This window comes from Pteronotus mesoamericanus, unplaced genomic scaffold (assembly GCF_021234165.1).
Source record: "Pteronotus mesoamericanus isolate MK-2021 breed Mesoamerican mustached bat unplaced genomic scaffold, CSHL_Meso_final contig_20, whole genome shotgun sequence".
In the NCBI taxonomy this organism is placed as follows: Eukaryota; Metazoa; Chordata; class Mammalia; order Chiroptera; family Mormoopidae; genus Pteronotus; species Pteronotus mesoamericanus.
In genome coordinates this window covers 91,233,400-91,247,282 of record NW_026555085.1, presented here as the reverse complement: position 1 = coordinate 91,247,282, position 13,883 = coordinate 91,233,400, and positions in this window count along the sequence as shown.

Below are 13,883 nucleotides of genomic sequence, written 5' to 3'. Positions count from 1 at the left end.
AAAGTGAGCTTGGGAACCTTTCCTCCTCTTGAATTTTATGAAATAATTTGAGGAGAGGTGTTAGTTCTCAGAATGGTTAGGAAAGTTCACCTGTGAAGCCATCTGGTCCAGGGATTTTGTTTGTTGGGAATTTTTTTTTATTACTGCTCCAATTTCATTATGTTAACCTGTCTATTCAGATTCTCTGATTCTTCCTGATTTATTTTTGGAATGTTTTATGTTTCTAGGAATTTATCCATTTTGTCCAGGTTGTCCAGTTTGTTGGCATGTAACTGTTCATAATATTTTCTCATAATCCTTTGTATGTCTTTGGTGTCAGTTGTTATTTCTCCTATTTCATTTCTGATTTTATTTATTTGGGGCTTTTTTCTATTTTTCTTGATGAGTCTGGTTAATGGTTTGTCAATCTTGTTTATCTTTTCAAAGAACCAGCTCTTAGATTCATTAATCTTTTGTATCTTTTTTTTTACATTCTATTTCATTTATTTCTGCTCTGACTTTTATTAACTCCTTCCTCCTACTCAATTTTGGCTTTGCTTTTTGTTCTTTTTTCAAGTTCCTTTAAGTGTGAAGTTCGATTGTTTATTTGAGCTTTTTCTTGTTTTTGAGATAAGCCTGCAATGCTATGAATTTTTCCTCATCGGACTACTTTCCCAATGTCCCGCAGATTTTGCGTTGGTGTATCCTTGTTACCATTTGTTTCAAGGCATCTTTTGATTTCTTCAGTGATCTCATTGTTGACCCATTAATTGTTTAATAATATGTTATTCAGCTTCCATGTCTTTGTGTGTTTCTCAGTGTTCTTCTTGTGATTGTTTTCCAGTTTCAGAGTATTGTGATCAGAGATGTTTGATATGATTTCAGCCTTCTTAAATTTATTGAGGTTTTTTTTGTGTCCTAACATGTGCTCTATCCTAAACAATGTTCCATTATTTCTTCAAACATGTTCTCTATCACTTGTTCACTCTCTTCTGGTATTCCCATGATATGGATGTTTTTACACATCATGTAGTCCAAAATGTTTCTTAAGTGGTCCTCATTTTTTTAAACTTTTTTTTTTTCTGCTTCTCTGCCTGGAAGTTTTTTTCTATCTTGTCTTCCAAAACACAGATTTGATCCTCTGCCTCGTCTAACCTACTGTTTATTCTTTCCACTGTATTATTTGTCACAGATATCGCATTCTTTATTTCTGACTAGTCCTTTTTAATGGTTTCTCTATCATTTTGCATGCTGTTGAGTGTCCTTATATTCATTATTCTAAACTCTGATAAATTGCCTGCCACCATTTCATCTAGTTCTGGAGTCCTTTCATTTGGGGTCTGTTTCTTTATCTTCCCATTTTGGCTGCTCCTTTGTATTTTCATCCTTAGTGGTAAACTAATCAGCCATTAAATTGATCAGTTGTTAATCTAATCAAATTGTGATGAGCAACCAGGCTTAAGCACCACAGGGTGGGGCAGAGTAATTCCTGCCATTCAGAGAGGAGTGTTCTGCCTGAGAAAGATGACTCCTGCAGTATGGGGAATAACTCAACACACATATCCTTGTAGCTGTTCCTACAGTTCTCTTCCCAGAACCACCAGTCCCAGGCTCTCCTCAAGTGTCTCTAGGCCACTCTGCTCTCTCTGCTAGAGTCAGAGTAACTGGCTGAGAATGATATTTTGTGTGTTGGCTCTTTAAGAGGCTCTCTGCATCTCTAGACATCTCTCCCCAGCAGACAGAAACCATGCTGCTTTTACCAGCTGGATGTTATAGGAGTTTCTTTCTGGCTCTCCAGCTATAGGCTAGGGAGTCCAGCTTGGGGATTAGACCCACACTTTTTCAGGGGAAACCTCGCGGTTGCTGAAACATCCCTCCAGAACTTCAGCTGCCACCTGTGGGAGCTCAGTATCCCTCTTGTGTCTCCACACTCCCTACCAGTCATGTTGTGGTGAAGAGGTTTTTTTTGGCCATCTGTGGTTATAAGGCTTCTCACCTTATAAGTGTTCAGTTGGTTATTCTGGAAGATTTCTCTACAATTTAGTTGTAATTGCAGATTGGTCTTGGGAGAAGGTTAGTGTAGCTTCCATTTACTGCTCCACCATCTTGGAAGAGCTATACCACATCTTCTTTATCCAAGAATCTATTGAAAGACATTTTGGTTATTTTGATATCTTGAAATCATGAATAATGCTACAATGAACATAGGAGTGAACATATCTTTGCAAATAAATGTTTTCAAATTTTTCAGGTAGATAACCAGAAGAGGGGTTGCTGAGTCATATGGTAACTTTATTCTTAATTTTTTAAAAAATTACACACTAGTGTCTGTATCAGTCTACATTCCCACAAGCAGTGAAAGAAGTTTCCTTTTCTCTACAACCTCTCCAACATTTGTTGTTACTTGTTTTGTTGAAAATAGCCATTCTAGCAGGTGAGAAGTAGCATCTCATTGTAGTTTTGATTTGCATTTCCCTAATAGCTAGTGAATTTGAGCACATTTTCATATATCTGTTGGCCATTTGTATGTCTCCTTGGGAGACGTGTCCTTCAGGTCCACTGCCCATTTTTTAAATTGTATTATTTGTTGGTTTGGTGTTGATTTGTATGAGTTCTTTATATATTTTGGATCTTAACCCCTTATCGGGGCTGTTGTTTGCAAATGTCTTTTCTCATTTGGTTGGTTGCCTTTTTTTGTTGGCAGTTTCTTTTGCTGTGCAGAAGCTTTTTAGTTTGGTGTCGTCCCATTGATTTATTTTTGCCTTTACATTCCTTGCATTTGGGGTCAAGTTTATAAAATCTTCTCTAAGACCAAGGTCCATAAGTTTCATACCTATGTTTCCTTCTATGTAATTTACTGTTTCCGATCTCATATGTAGGTCTTTGACCTGTTCTGAGTTAATTTTTGTATGTAAGGACAAACTGTAGTCTAGTGTCATTCTTTTGTATGTGCTTTTCCAATTGTCCCAGCACTATTTATTGAAGAGGTTTCCTTCCTTCATTGTATATTTTTGGCTCCTTTGTCAAAAATTATTTACCCATATACATGTAGGTTTATTTCTGGTAACAGTTTTAAAAAGTACACCCTGAATTAGCAAAAAGACCCATACAAAACAATACTAATGAAAAGTTGTGTTGTTGCTTTCACAGTTATTTTTATATTTAATTAGAAAATAAAGTATGTAGTATGGAGAATCTTAAAGCAAGATGTATTTATACCTAAATAGTTTTTCTCCATTATTCATTTCAATATTTTGAATTTTTAAAATTATAGTTTATTGATTATACTATTAACAGATGTCGTGATATTTTTCCCTTTGCTCCCCTCCACCCAATACCCCCTGCTCCCTCAGGCAATCCCCCCACCATTGTTCATGTCCATGGGTCATGCATGTAAGTTCTTTGACTACTTTATTTCCTATACTGTACTTTATATTCCCATGGCTATTCTATAACTATCTATTTGTACTTCTTGGGGCAAAGTCTCTGGAGATCTCCAACCTGGGTCAAACAGTTTTAGCCAGGTTGATGGAGTCTCAAATATGGCACCAGCTTGCTGGCTCTGTGGGGGGAGGGTTTAGAAAAAGGACAATGGTCACTGCTCACCTTAATGCCAGACACTTCAGTTTCTCCCTGTATACCACTGGTGACTTTCAAGGTGCTACCCCAGTGCTGGAGCTTGGAGGAAGTGAGTCTGAGTAGGTGAGTCCATGTGTGGGTTCCCCAAGAACTGCTTAGGGCTTTAGCAGCCTCCTTTACCAACTCAATCCCTCCTGGTTTTTGCAGCCAGAAGTTGTGGGGACTTATCTTCCTGGCACTGGGACCCTGGGCCCTGGAGCCTGGTGCTTGGCTGGGACTCCTCACTCCTGTGGTGTCTCTCCCAAATTTTTGTGCACCACATGTAGGTGTAGGGCAAGCCCATTCCACATCTGCACCCCTCCTACCAGCCTGAATGGATGGGGTTTCTTTAATTCCGTAGCTGTCAGACTTCCATTCAACTCAATTTCTGATGGTTCTGAGTGATGGTTGCTCTATATTTTAGTTGTAATTTTGATGTAGTTGTGTGAAAAGGCAAGCCATGTCTGCCTATGCCATATTCTTGACTCAAAGTCAGTATTTTGAATGTTCTGATGACTCCATAGCCAACAGTCACTATAGAAATATTCTGTTATATCTCCATTAAGCTTGTGTTACAAAAAGGATGAGGATGATGAAAAACTTGTTAACTTCAAGGCAGAAGAACTTCTATAAATCTGAGTTTTCTAGATGCAAATGTGTATTCAAAATAACTGGAAACAGACATTCATAAATGTTCTATTTACATAAGAAGATGCCTCTTTTGTAATCAAGGTAATCACTGATGACTTGAATCTATTTTAAATACTTGATTAAATATTTCATTTCTGCCAATATGTTCATTATAAATTACCCTCCTTATTGATACAAATTTATGCTTTTCAGGTTAATTTTAATATATCACATTTATCTGGAAAGAAATTTAACAAATATTCTGTACAAGATAAAATAGACTTAAAGCAGCAGGACTCCTTCATTGGTTTCTGGTAGAACAGCAAAACTGTTACCTCCCACCTCTTTATTAAACAAAATGTGGAAAATCCCCATTTGTTAAAAAATATTTGGGTGAGCAAATGTTCTATATATTGTCATATTGTTTGGTTAAGAATTTCTTCTACATGAATAATTATCTTTCAAAGGGTCAAAAATATATGTAATATATACTATAATATCTACCTGTTTATAAATGAATCACTTTTGATAGGGGCACTTCAAACTTAAGATTTCTCAATTACCACTCCTTTTCAGCTTTATGGTGGTATTGACAAATATAATTTGTATATATTTATAATGATTTAATATATATATGCATTGTGAAATAATTACTAAAATTAAGTTAATTGACATACCTATCAGCTCACATAGTTACTATTTTTTTGTAGTGGGACCACCCCAGATCAACCCTCTTAGCAAATTTCGAGTATACAATACAATATTATTAAGTATAGCCACCATGCTGCCCATTAGATCGCCAGAACTCATTCATGCTACATAAATGAATCTGTATACCCTTTGGACAATATCTTCCCATTTCTCTCATCCCCCAGACCCTGGCAAACACCCTTCTATTCTCTGCTTTATGAGTTCAAATGTTTTAAATTTCATGGAATGAGATCATGCAGTATTTGTCCTTCTATGTCTGGCTTATTTTACTTAGCACAATGCCCTCCAGGTTCATCTGGTCATCCGTGTTGTTACAAATGACAGGATTTTTCTGAGGCTAAATAAAACTCATCTATTGATGGAAATGTAGGGTTTTTTCTATATATTGGATATTGTGCATAATGGTGCAATGAACATAGGGTTGCAGACATCTCTATTAGATATCTGTACCAATTTCATTTCTCTTGGATATGTACCCAGAGTGAGATCATGCAGTAGTTCTATTTTAATTTTTTTTTAGAAACTTCTATACTGTTTTCCATAATGGCTGTACTAATTTACATTAATACCAATGGTATATCAGGGTCCTTTTTCAACCCCACACCCTCACCAATACTTGTTATCTTTGTCTTTTTTATAATAGCCATTTTAACATGTGTGAGGTGATATCTCATTGTGGACTTGATTTGTATTTCTCTGATGATTAGTGATGTGAGCACCTTTCCATATACTTGTAGTCCATCTCTATGTTCTCTTTTAAGAAATATCTATTTGGGTCCTTAGCCCATTTTTTAATCAGGTTATTTTGGGTTTTGTTTGTTTGTTTTTTTGCTATTCGGTTGTTTGAGTTCTTTATATATTTTGGATATTAAGCCTTTATCAAATACATGGTTTGCAATTATTTCCTCCCAATCTATTGGTTTCCTTTTCAGTCTTTTGATTATTTCCTTTGCTCTGCAGAAACATTTTAGTTTGATGCAATCCCATTAAGAAGTAGAAAATCTCATTTTCTATTTTTGCTTTATTGTCTATGCTTTTGGTGTCATATCCAAATAAATTATTGCTCAGACAAATATAAAGAAGCTTTTTTCCCATATTGTCATCTATTAATTTTATAGTTTTAGGTTATATGTTTATTTAATCCTTTTTGAGTTGATTTTTGGACAAATGTGTGAGAGAGGGGTCTAATTTCATTCTTCTCCACACAAAAATCCAGTATTCCCAACATCATGTATTAAAGAGACTCTATGTCCTCATCTGTGCTCTGAGCACCCTTATCAATAATCAGTTGACCGTGGATGCATGGATTTATTTCTGGGCTCCTTATTCTGTTGCATTGGCCTACATGTTTTTTATGACTTTATCATATTGTTTTGATATAGTTTCATAATATGCTTTAAAATCAGAAAGTCTGATGCCTCTACCTTTGTTTTTCATCTCAAGACTGCTTTGGTTTTACAGGGTCTTTTGTGGTTCCATATGAAATTTAGGATGTTTTTTTTTTTCTGTAAAGAACGCCATTGGGTTGACAGGGATTGCATTGAACCTGTTGATGACTTTTGGTAGTATGGACATTTTAACAATGTTAATCCTTCTAATCCATGAACACAGGATGTCTTTCCATTTATCTGTGTCTCCTTTGATTTCTTTCATCAATGTCTTATAATTTTCAATGTCTTTTACCTCTTTGGTTAAATTTATTTCCAAGTAGTTTATTCTTTTGTTGCTATTGTGAATGCAGTTGTCTTCTTAATTTCTTTTTTGGATAGTTGGTTGTTTGTACACAGAAACGTGACGGACTGCTTCATTCAATTCTATTAAATTTATTTATTAATTTTAACAGTTTTTTTGTAGTTGTTGAGTCTTTATAAAGTTTTATATATAAATAATCATGTCACTTTCAAACACAGATATTTTTACTTCTTCCTTTCCAATTTGGATCCTTTTTCTTTCTTTCTCTCTCTCTCTCTTGCCCTTGCTCTCTCTCTCTCTCTCTCTCTCTATTTTTTTTTTTTTTTGACTCATTGCTCTGGCTAGGACCTCCAGTACAATATTGACTAGAACTTGTGAGAGTGAGCATTCTTGCCCTGTACTGGATCTTCAAAGGAAAGCTTTCAGTTTTTCCTCATTGACTATAATGTTACCTATGGGCATTTCATAAACAGCCTTATTGAGTTGAGGTTAAGTTCCTTCCATACCTATATCCTTGAGAGCTTTAATCATATGTGGATTGTCAAAAGCTTTTTTACATCTATTGAGATTATTATATAATTATAATATATTTATTGTATGATATACAATTATCATTTATTGTTTATTGTTGTTATTTGAGATTTTGTAGGCATTTATCACTATGAGCATCCCTCTTAGAACTACTTTTGCTACATCCCATAAATTTTGGTATGTTGTATTTCCAATTTTATTTGTATTTTTTTATTTCTCTTTTTATTTGTTTTTTGACCTATTGCTTGTTCAGGAGCATGTTGTTTAATCTCCACATATTTGCAAATATTTCAGTTTTCTTCTTTTAATTTATTTCTCGTTTCATATCTGTACCCAGAAAATATGCTTGATATGGTTTCAATCTTCTCAAATTTATTAAGAACTTGTTGTGTGGCCTAACATATGACCTATCCTGAAGAATGCTCCATGTGCACTTGAGAACAATGTGTATTCCACTTGACTACATCAAAATTGATAAATCAATATTTGGACAGACAATATAAATGATATTAAAACAAACTACAAATTAAGAGAAAATATTTGCAACATACAAAACTGAGAAAAAAGTGCTATCCATACTAAATACAACCTTTCTGCAAAAACTACAAGACGGGGGTTGGGTGAAAAAGATGAAGGGATTAACTAAAAAAACCCACAAACTCATAGACACAGACAACAGGATGGTGATTACCAGAGGGAAAGGGGAGTGAGGGAGGTGTAAGAGAGTAAAAGGGGGATACATGGTGATGGAAGGAGACTTGACTTGGGGTGGTGATTACAAAATACAATGTATAGATGATATATTATAGAACTGTACCTGAAACCTATATAATTTTATTAACCAAAGTCATCCCAAAAATTCAAGAAAAAATTTTTAAAAATTAAAAAAAGAAAAGTGTGTATTCTGTTGCTTTTGGATGAAATGTTCTCTATATAGCTTTTAAGTCTATTTGATCTTATATATAATTTAAGGCTACTGAACTTATCTGTCTATTAATGATCTATCCATTAATGTAAATGAAATATTAAAGTCCCCTTCTATTACTGTATTTCTGTCCATTTCTTCTTTAGATATGTTAGTATTTGCTTTATATATTCAGGTGCTCTTATGTTGAGTACATAATTACTTACAAATGTATATCCCCATGTTGGATTGATCCCTCCATCATTGTTTACCCTTCTTTGTCTCCTGTTACAGTCTTTGTCTTAAGGTCCATTTTGTCTGATATGAATATAGCTATCTCAGGTTCCTTTTGATTTCTCTTTGCGAAGAGTATCTTTTTCCATCCCTTTACTTTTAGTCTATGTGTCTCCTTACATCTGAAGTGAGTTCCTGGGGACTTGGTTTTTGTCCGTTCAGCCACATTATGTCTTTTGCTTGGAGAATTTAGTCCATTTACATTTAAAGTAATTTTTTAATAGTATGTATTTATTGACATTTTGTTAATTGTTTGATGCCTGTTTTTATTCCTTTTCCTTCTCCTGCTCTCTTCCTTTCTGACTTGATGACTTTTTTTAGTGATAAGCTTAAATTCATTTCTCTTTATCTTTGCATATCTAATATTTGTTTTTGCTTTGTGGTTAAAATCAGGTTTATATATAATTAATATCTATAACAGTCTGTTTCGAGTTAATAACAACTTGTTTGATTGCATTCTAAAGCTCTACATTTTCAGCCTTTCTGCATCACATTTTATGTTTTTAATGTTTCATCTTACATCCTTTTGTTTTACATCTGAGGATTATCTTAAAATTATTTCCATGTTGTCGTTTGCAGAGCAGATTTCAGTTTCAGTGAAGCTCAACTTATTAATTATTTATTTCATGGATCATGCTTTTTGTGTTGTATATAAAAAGTCATCACTATATCCAAGGTCATCTAGGTTTTCTCTTATGTTATCTTATAAGGATTTTATAGTTTTTTCATTTTACATTTAGGTCTGCAGTCACTTTGAGTTAATTTTTGTGAAGGTAATTTTGTTATTTTTGAGGTATGAAATGGGTTTCCAAGATTGGAACCCCAGTTTATAATATCGTTGCTATAGAAAATAATGGCTTGATTTATATGAGTTTGCTTTTTAACCACTGACTTTTAATCTCTTAGGTCATAAGTTGGAGATCATCTACTCAAGTGGTTCCCAAACATCTGTCTTTAAATGGAACTCAATAGAATTATCTAGGATGGTTAAATGATCTGGTTTGGTTTTTAAAAATTAATTCTCAGGAGCTAAGAGTCAAGATGGGGATGTTATGCTATATGGACATAATTGATCATTATATATTTAAGTGTAGTATTTAAAGTATTTAAGTTTATTTAAGGACCCAAAGAAGAATTTGAAAGTTTAACAGAGTTTGAAGAATGTGGAACTGAGATCTAATTTTGCCATTGTTCAGATTAACCTAAATAATAGACAAATGCTGGAGTCTGAGTGGGCAGAGAGCTGTCCTTCTAGTGAATGGAAGCTTTGGGGAGGCTCTTCATTCCCTGGCAAGCTTTGTTTTATGCTAATACTAATATGACTAAGCTTCCTTGAGGTTTGCAATTAATTCTGAAAGTGTTACATCACTATTTTTGTACATTGAAATGATACATCAGACATTTGAAATATTCAAAAATACTTTACTTGTATTTTTCTCAAAACTGAATAATAAATGTAACTTAAGTCATAAACATCAAATGACTCATCTACATACAAATTCCTATTCCTTAATACTGCTAGACCATATTCACAAAATTAGTTGGAAAATAATATTCCACTAGAAAATGTAACATTTGAGAATAGAGGGAGGGGAGAGACTGGGAAGGACACCAAGGATACAGACTGTTTTCTTCACTGATAAACACTGAATATAATCTCACATCTTTGCTCCCCCAACAGATTCAGCTTCAACTTTATCCTTCCTTTTACTTGATTCACAAGCATTGCTTTATTAACACCCAAAACAAACACTTAGAAAGAAATGGTGAACTCTCTTTTCCTAATGTCATAAATTCATGTACAATGCAGCATTTTGGGTACAGATTACAAATTTTGCTTTACAAATTATGAGAAGTAGAAGGAACACATTGAGTTTTCCATATGCAGGGTTAGCTTGCAGTAGGGAGATAAAACAAACTTTGAACTTTGAAATAAATATGACTTGCAAATCACCAAGGGAAAAATTAAATTAAAAGGTGACAATTAAACCTATCCATGGCTAGCCTGAGGGAAAGCTGTGCCATTCTAAACGAAGACTTGTATTCAGGCCCTGGCCAGGAGGCTCAGTTGGTTGGAGCATCACCCCTGTACACGAAAAAGCTGCAGGTCAGGGCACATAGCTGGGTTGCGATTTCGATCCCTGGAACATGCATGGGAGGCAACCAATTGGTGTTTCTCTCTCACTTTGATGTTCCTTTCTCTCTCCAAAATCAGTGAACATATACTGGGTGAGAATTTTTTAAAAATGATTTATATTTAGATCACACACTTCCTACCCCCAAAATGGCCTGCTCATGCTATAGCAAAGCACGACCACACCCTCTGTTACCATTACTTGTTTGTTTGACCTAGTACCACTCCCTTCGGTACTGCTGAATACATGTGCCAGCACCAATTTTCTAAGACAATGTTACTTCCTCCTACTCTCTGTGAGTACTACATACATTTTAACAATGGATTCAGATGTTGTAATTCATTCTGGAATAGTAACTCTGACTCTCATATTTTCAATCTGTCAGGAGGGAAAGCAGTCCCAAAACAAGTTGGGAATGGAGCAAATGCCAACAAAGATTCATCTTGGGAAAGCATCAGTCATACTGAGTGGCCATCAACTTCAATTCCAGAAAGCAGATAAACATAAGTAGAATATAGAATAAACTTCACAAGCAATTTTATTAATGAGCTTTTTAAGGAAAAAATAGTGCCGGGCCTGAATTATCCTTATTATTGATATATACCACCCTGGGTCATGAAATAATTACACACATCTTGCCTTAATTTTTTCCATACAAGCTAGGAAGGTTGGTGATATGTTGTTTATTTTTATATGATAGAGAACATGGCTTAGTAATAAGAAACGACAGCCTAGAAGGAGGAGTCTATAGTTCTAGTTTCTCCTGTTCTCTTAGAGCTAAATTGTGGCAAATCGCCAATTTCTCTGAGTCTCATACCCCTTCACAGTAAAGTGAAAATTTTAAGTATCTAACACTGTCATTGTAAAAATGAAAAAAACAGTGAACATTAAAGGGCTTTGCAAAACATAAGTTCTTATAAATCATCAGTTATACTGTTTCTGCCCTCAAAGGGACTTGAGTGTGCATCAACTCACCTACTCTCTCTAAACCAGTTCCTCTCCTTAAGAGAAACTTAGAACATTCGTTTCTAAAACAGATGACCTGAGTTAGGGCTATGGCTAGAATAGAGCTAAGTGTCCCTAAAAGGAACTGGAGCTATAGCCTTGGCCTAGTGAGACCATTCAGAGAAGAATGTGGTCTGTCATTAAGTTTATAGTTTCAAGAAGAAACAGGGTGAACTCTGTGATCACTAAGTCATCCACTGATTGGTTTATGTCCAATAACTTAATGCCTACTTGTGGAATGCTTTTCGATCATTAGCATCTGCTAAGTGGATGAACTCAGTGTTGTCGGAGATGAACAGGTATTTCACAGACGGGAGCTTCCAGAGAGCTAAGGTACAAAAATGAACCATTTTTTCTGAAATTACCTTAGCTCTGATAAATCTAATATTTTAAAATATTACTCCATAGAGAAATTTTACAAGGAACATACAGGGCGCTTTGCAAATACAAGATTGAACACACCACCGGAAATTGAAGAGAAAGAATTTTGTTTAACTGAATGATACTGTGGAGAAATCCATCTCTATAGTTGAAATTACATCTCCAAACAGCTGGATCTGCAGTTTAATATTTCACAGAGGATAATAATTATTATGTCTATGGAGCTTGATTATACCAATCAAGGTGAACAAAGGAGAAATGATGCCGTATTTATTATTTAAATATTTCTGCCTGGTACCAGCCAGACTTAGTCAAAATATTGAGTTTAAATCTCTGCTCCAAAGGTGAGAAGTGACATAAAACTATCAAAGATAACCTTTTACAGCACAATATACATTTAAATACTGAGTTTCAAATTACATTTCCCAAAGAAATGTTCCATTGAGACAGGACAATGAGAAGCTAGCAAAATTCCTTGGCAAGTGGCATAAGGACAGGTAGCTGAACACAACTTACAGCCAGGTGCAGATGGTCAGCAGGGCAGGGGGGCAAAACCAGGAAGAAAAGGACCTCACCCCCAGGGTAACCTGTCCTGCCTGGAGATAACTTCCAGGCCTCCGTTATATTTCAGCTCCAGGCCCAGAAAAGCAGCAAAACCAGGCAGGTGACACCAGAATCAATTGCAGTGACCGAAGATCCCCTGCCCTGTCACTGACCAATCCATCAGTGGAGACCATGACCCTAAAAGGGCACACCTGGAGAACTGATGAATATTCTACTGAAACCCTCCCCTGAGAACTCCACTAAGATCCCTGCCTGTAAGAAAGAGATAGAAGCCTCCAGACAAAGGGACCGGCAAGCGCTGGGCGAAGGCTCTTTCTCTGGGGGAACAGCCAGGCCATCCCCTTCTTCTTCCCCCACTTCTCTCTTCACAGGCACGTATCTCCTAAACTCTAAGGCAATGGGCAGCTGGCCACGTGTCCCAGGCTAGTCCCCTGAATCTGTCCCCAAAGCCCTATTTTCTCTGACTTTCCAGAGAGTTAAGGCAGCCCAGCCTAGGCTCTGCTGTTCCTTCTTTTATGCTAGGACCATCCCTGTTTCACTGTTCCTAGCTTTCATAAATGTATCCTCAGTCACCTGGACTCACGTTGTGAAATCCTTCCTACTGGAAATCAAAAACCCACACACTACAGCTGCCCTTAGGCAGACCCACTCAGGGCCAGACCCCTGTGCACGAACACATCACGTCTTGTACTAGTAACTCATTGGCTCTTCAAGGCAGAGGGGCTCTGCTTGCCCACTGCTCCAGCATTAGCACTACTTTCTCAACTTGCTTCTTGAAACCTGGGCTAAGGAAAACTGATTTGCGTCGAATTTTACAAGGTTTAGTTTATGTAAATAGCCTCTTTCAGACTATCGAGGTCTGTGACGACGTTCTGTTCGAAGTAGGATATGGACTTACTTTGGACTGTCTCTGTTAACTACAAAGGACGTTCCCCTGGACAAGAGCTTACTTTTGTGCTTCTGCGATCACACCTGCAGAGTTGCCCCTCCCAGAATAATGCTGAGTCCTTATCAGGTACTCATTAATCAGCGAGTGCCTGCTGATTCCTGGAGATTGTTTTACAGGCTCTTGGCGCTGAAGCCTCTCAGAGTTATCCAAATTGAACTAAGCGTCAGCCTACCCCTATGAGAAAGAGGCTACCTCTCATTGAAGAGAAGAAAAAATGACAAGATACACAAAGGCCACCTTCAGTACAATACATCTAGTTTCTTCTCTCAACTTAAAATATTTACTCATATTTCCCCGCAGTCTTTTAAAGTAACTTTTTGGAAGAAGATAAGCTTCATCCGTACCTAATTAGTGCCTGCTATCTAGAAGCAATAAAAAATGGTCCATTGGCAGAATTCTCTTCTGCCTTTTTATTAAAGCCGCAAAACACTTCCGTCGCTCGTCTCAAAGAAACCCCACCCCTTCAGCAAGGAGTGCGGCCCTTGTTTAT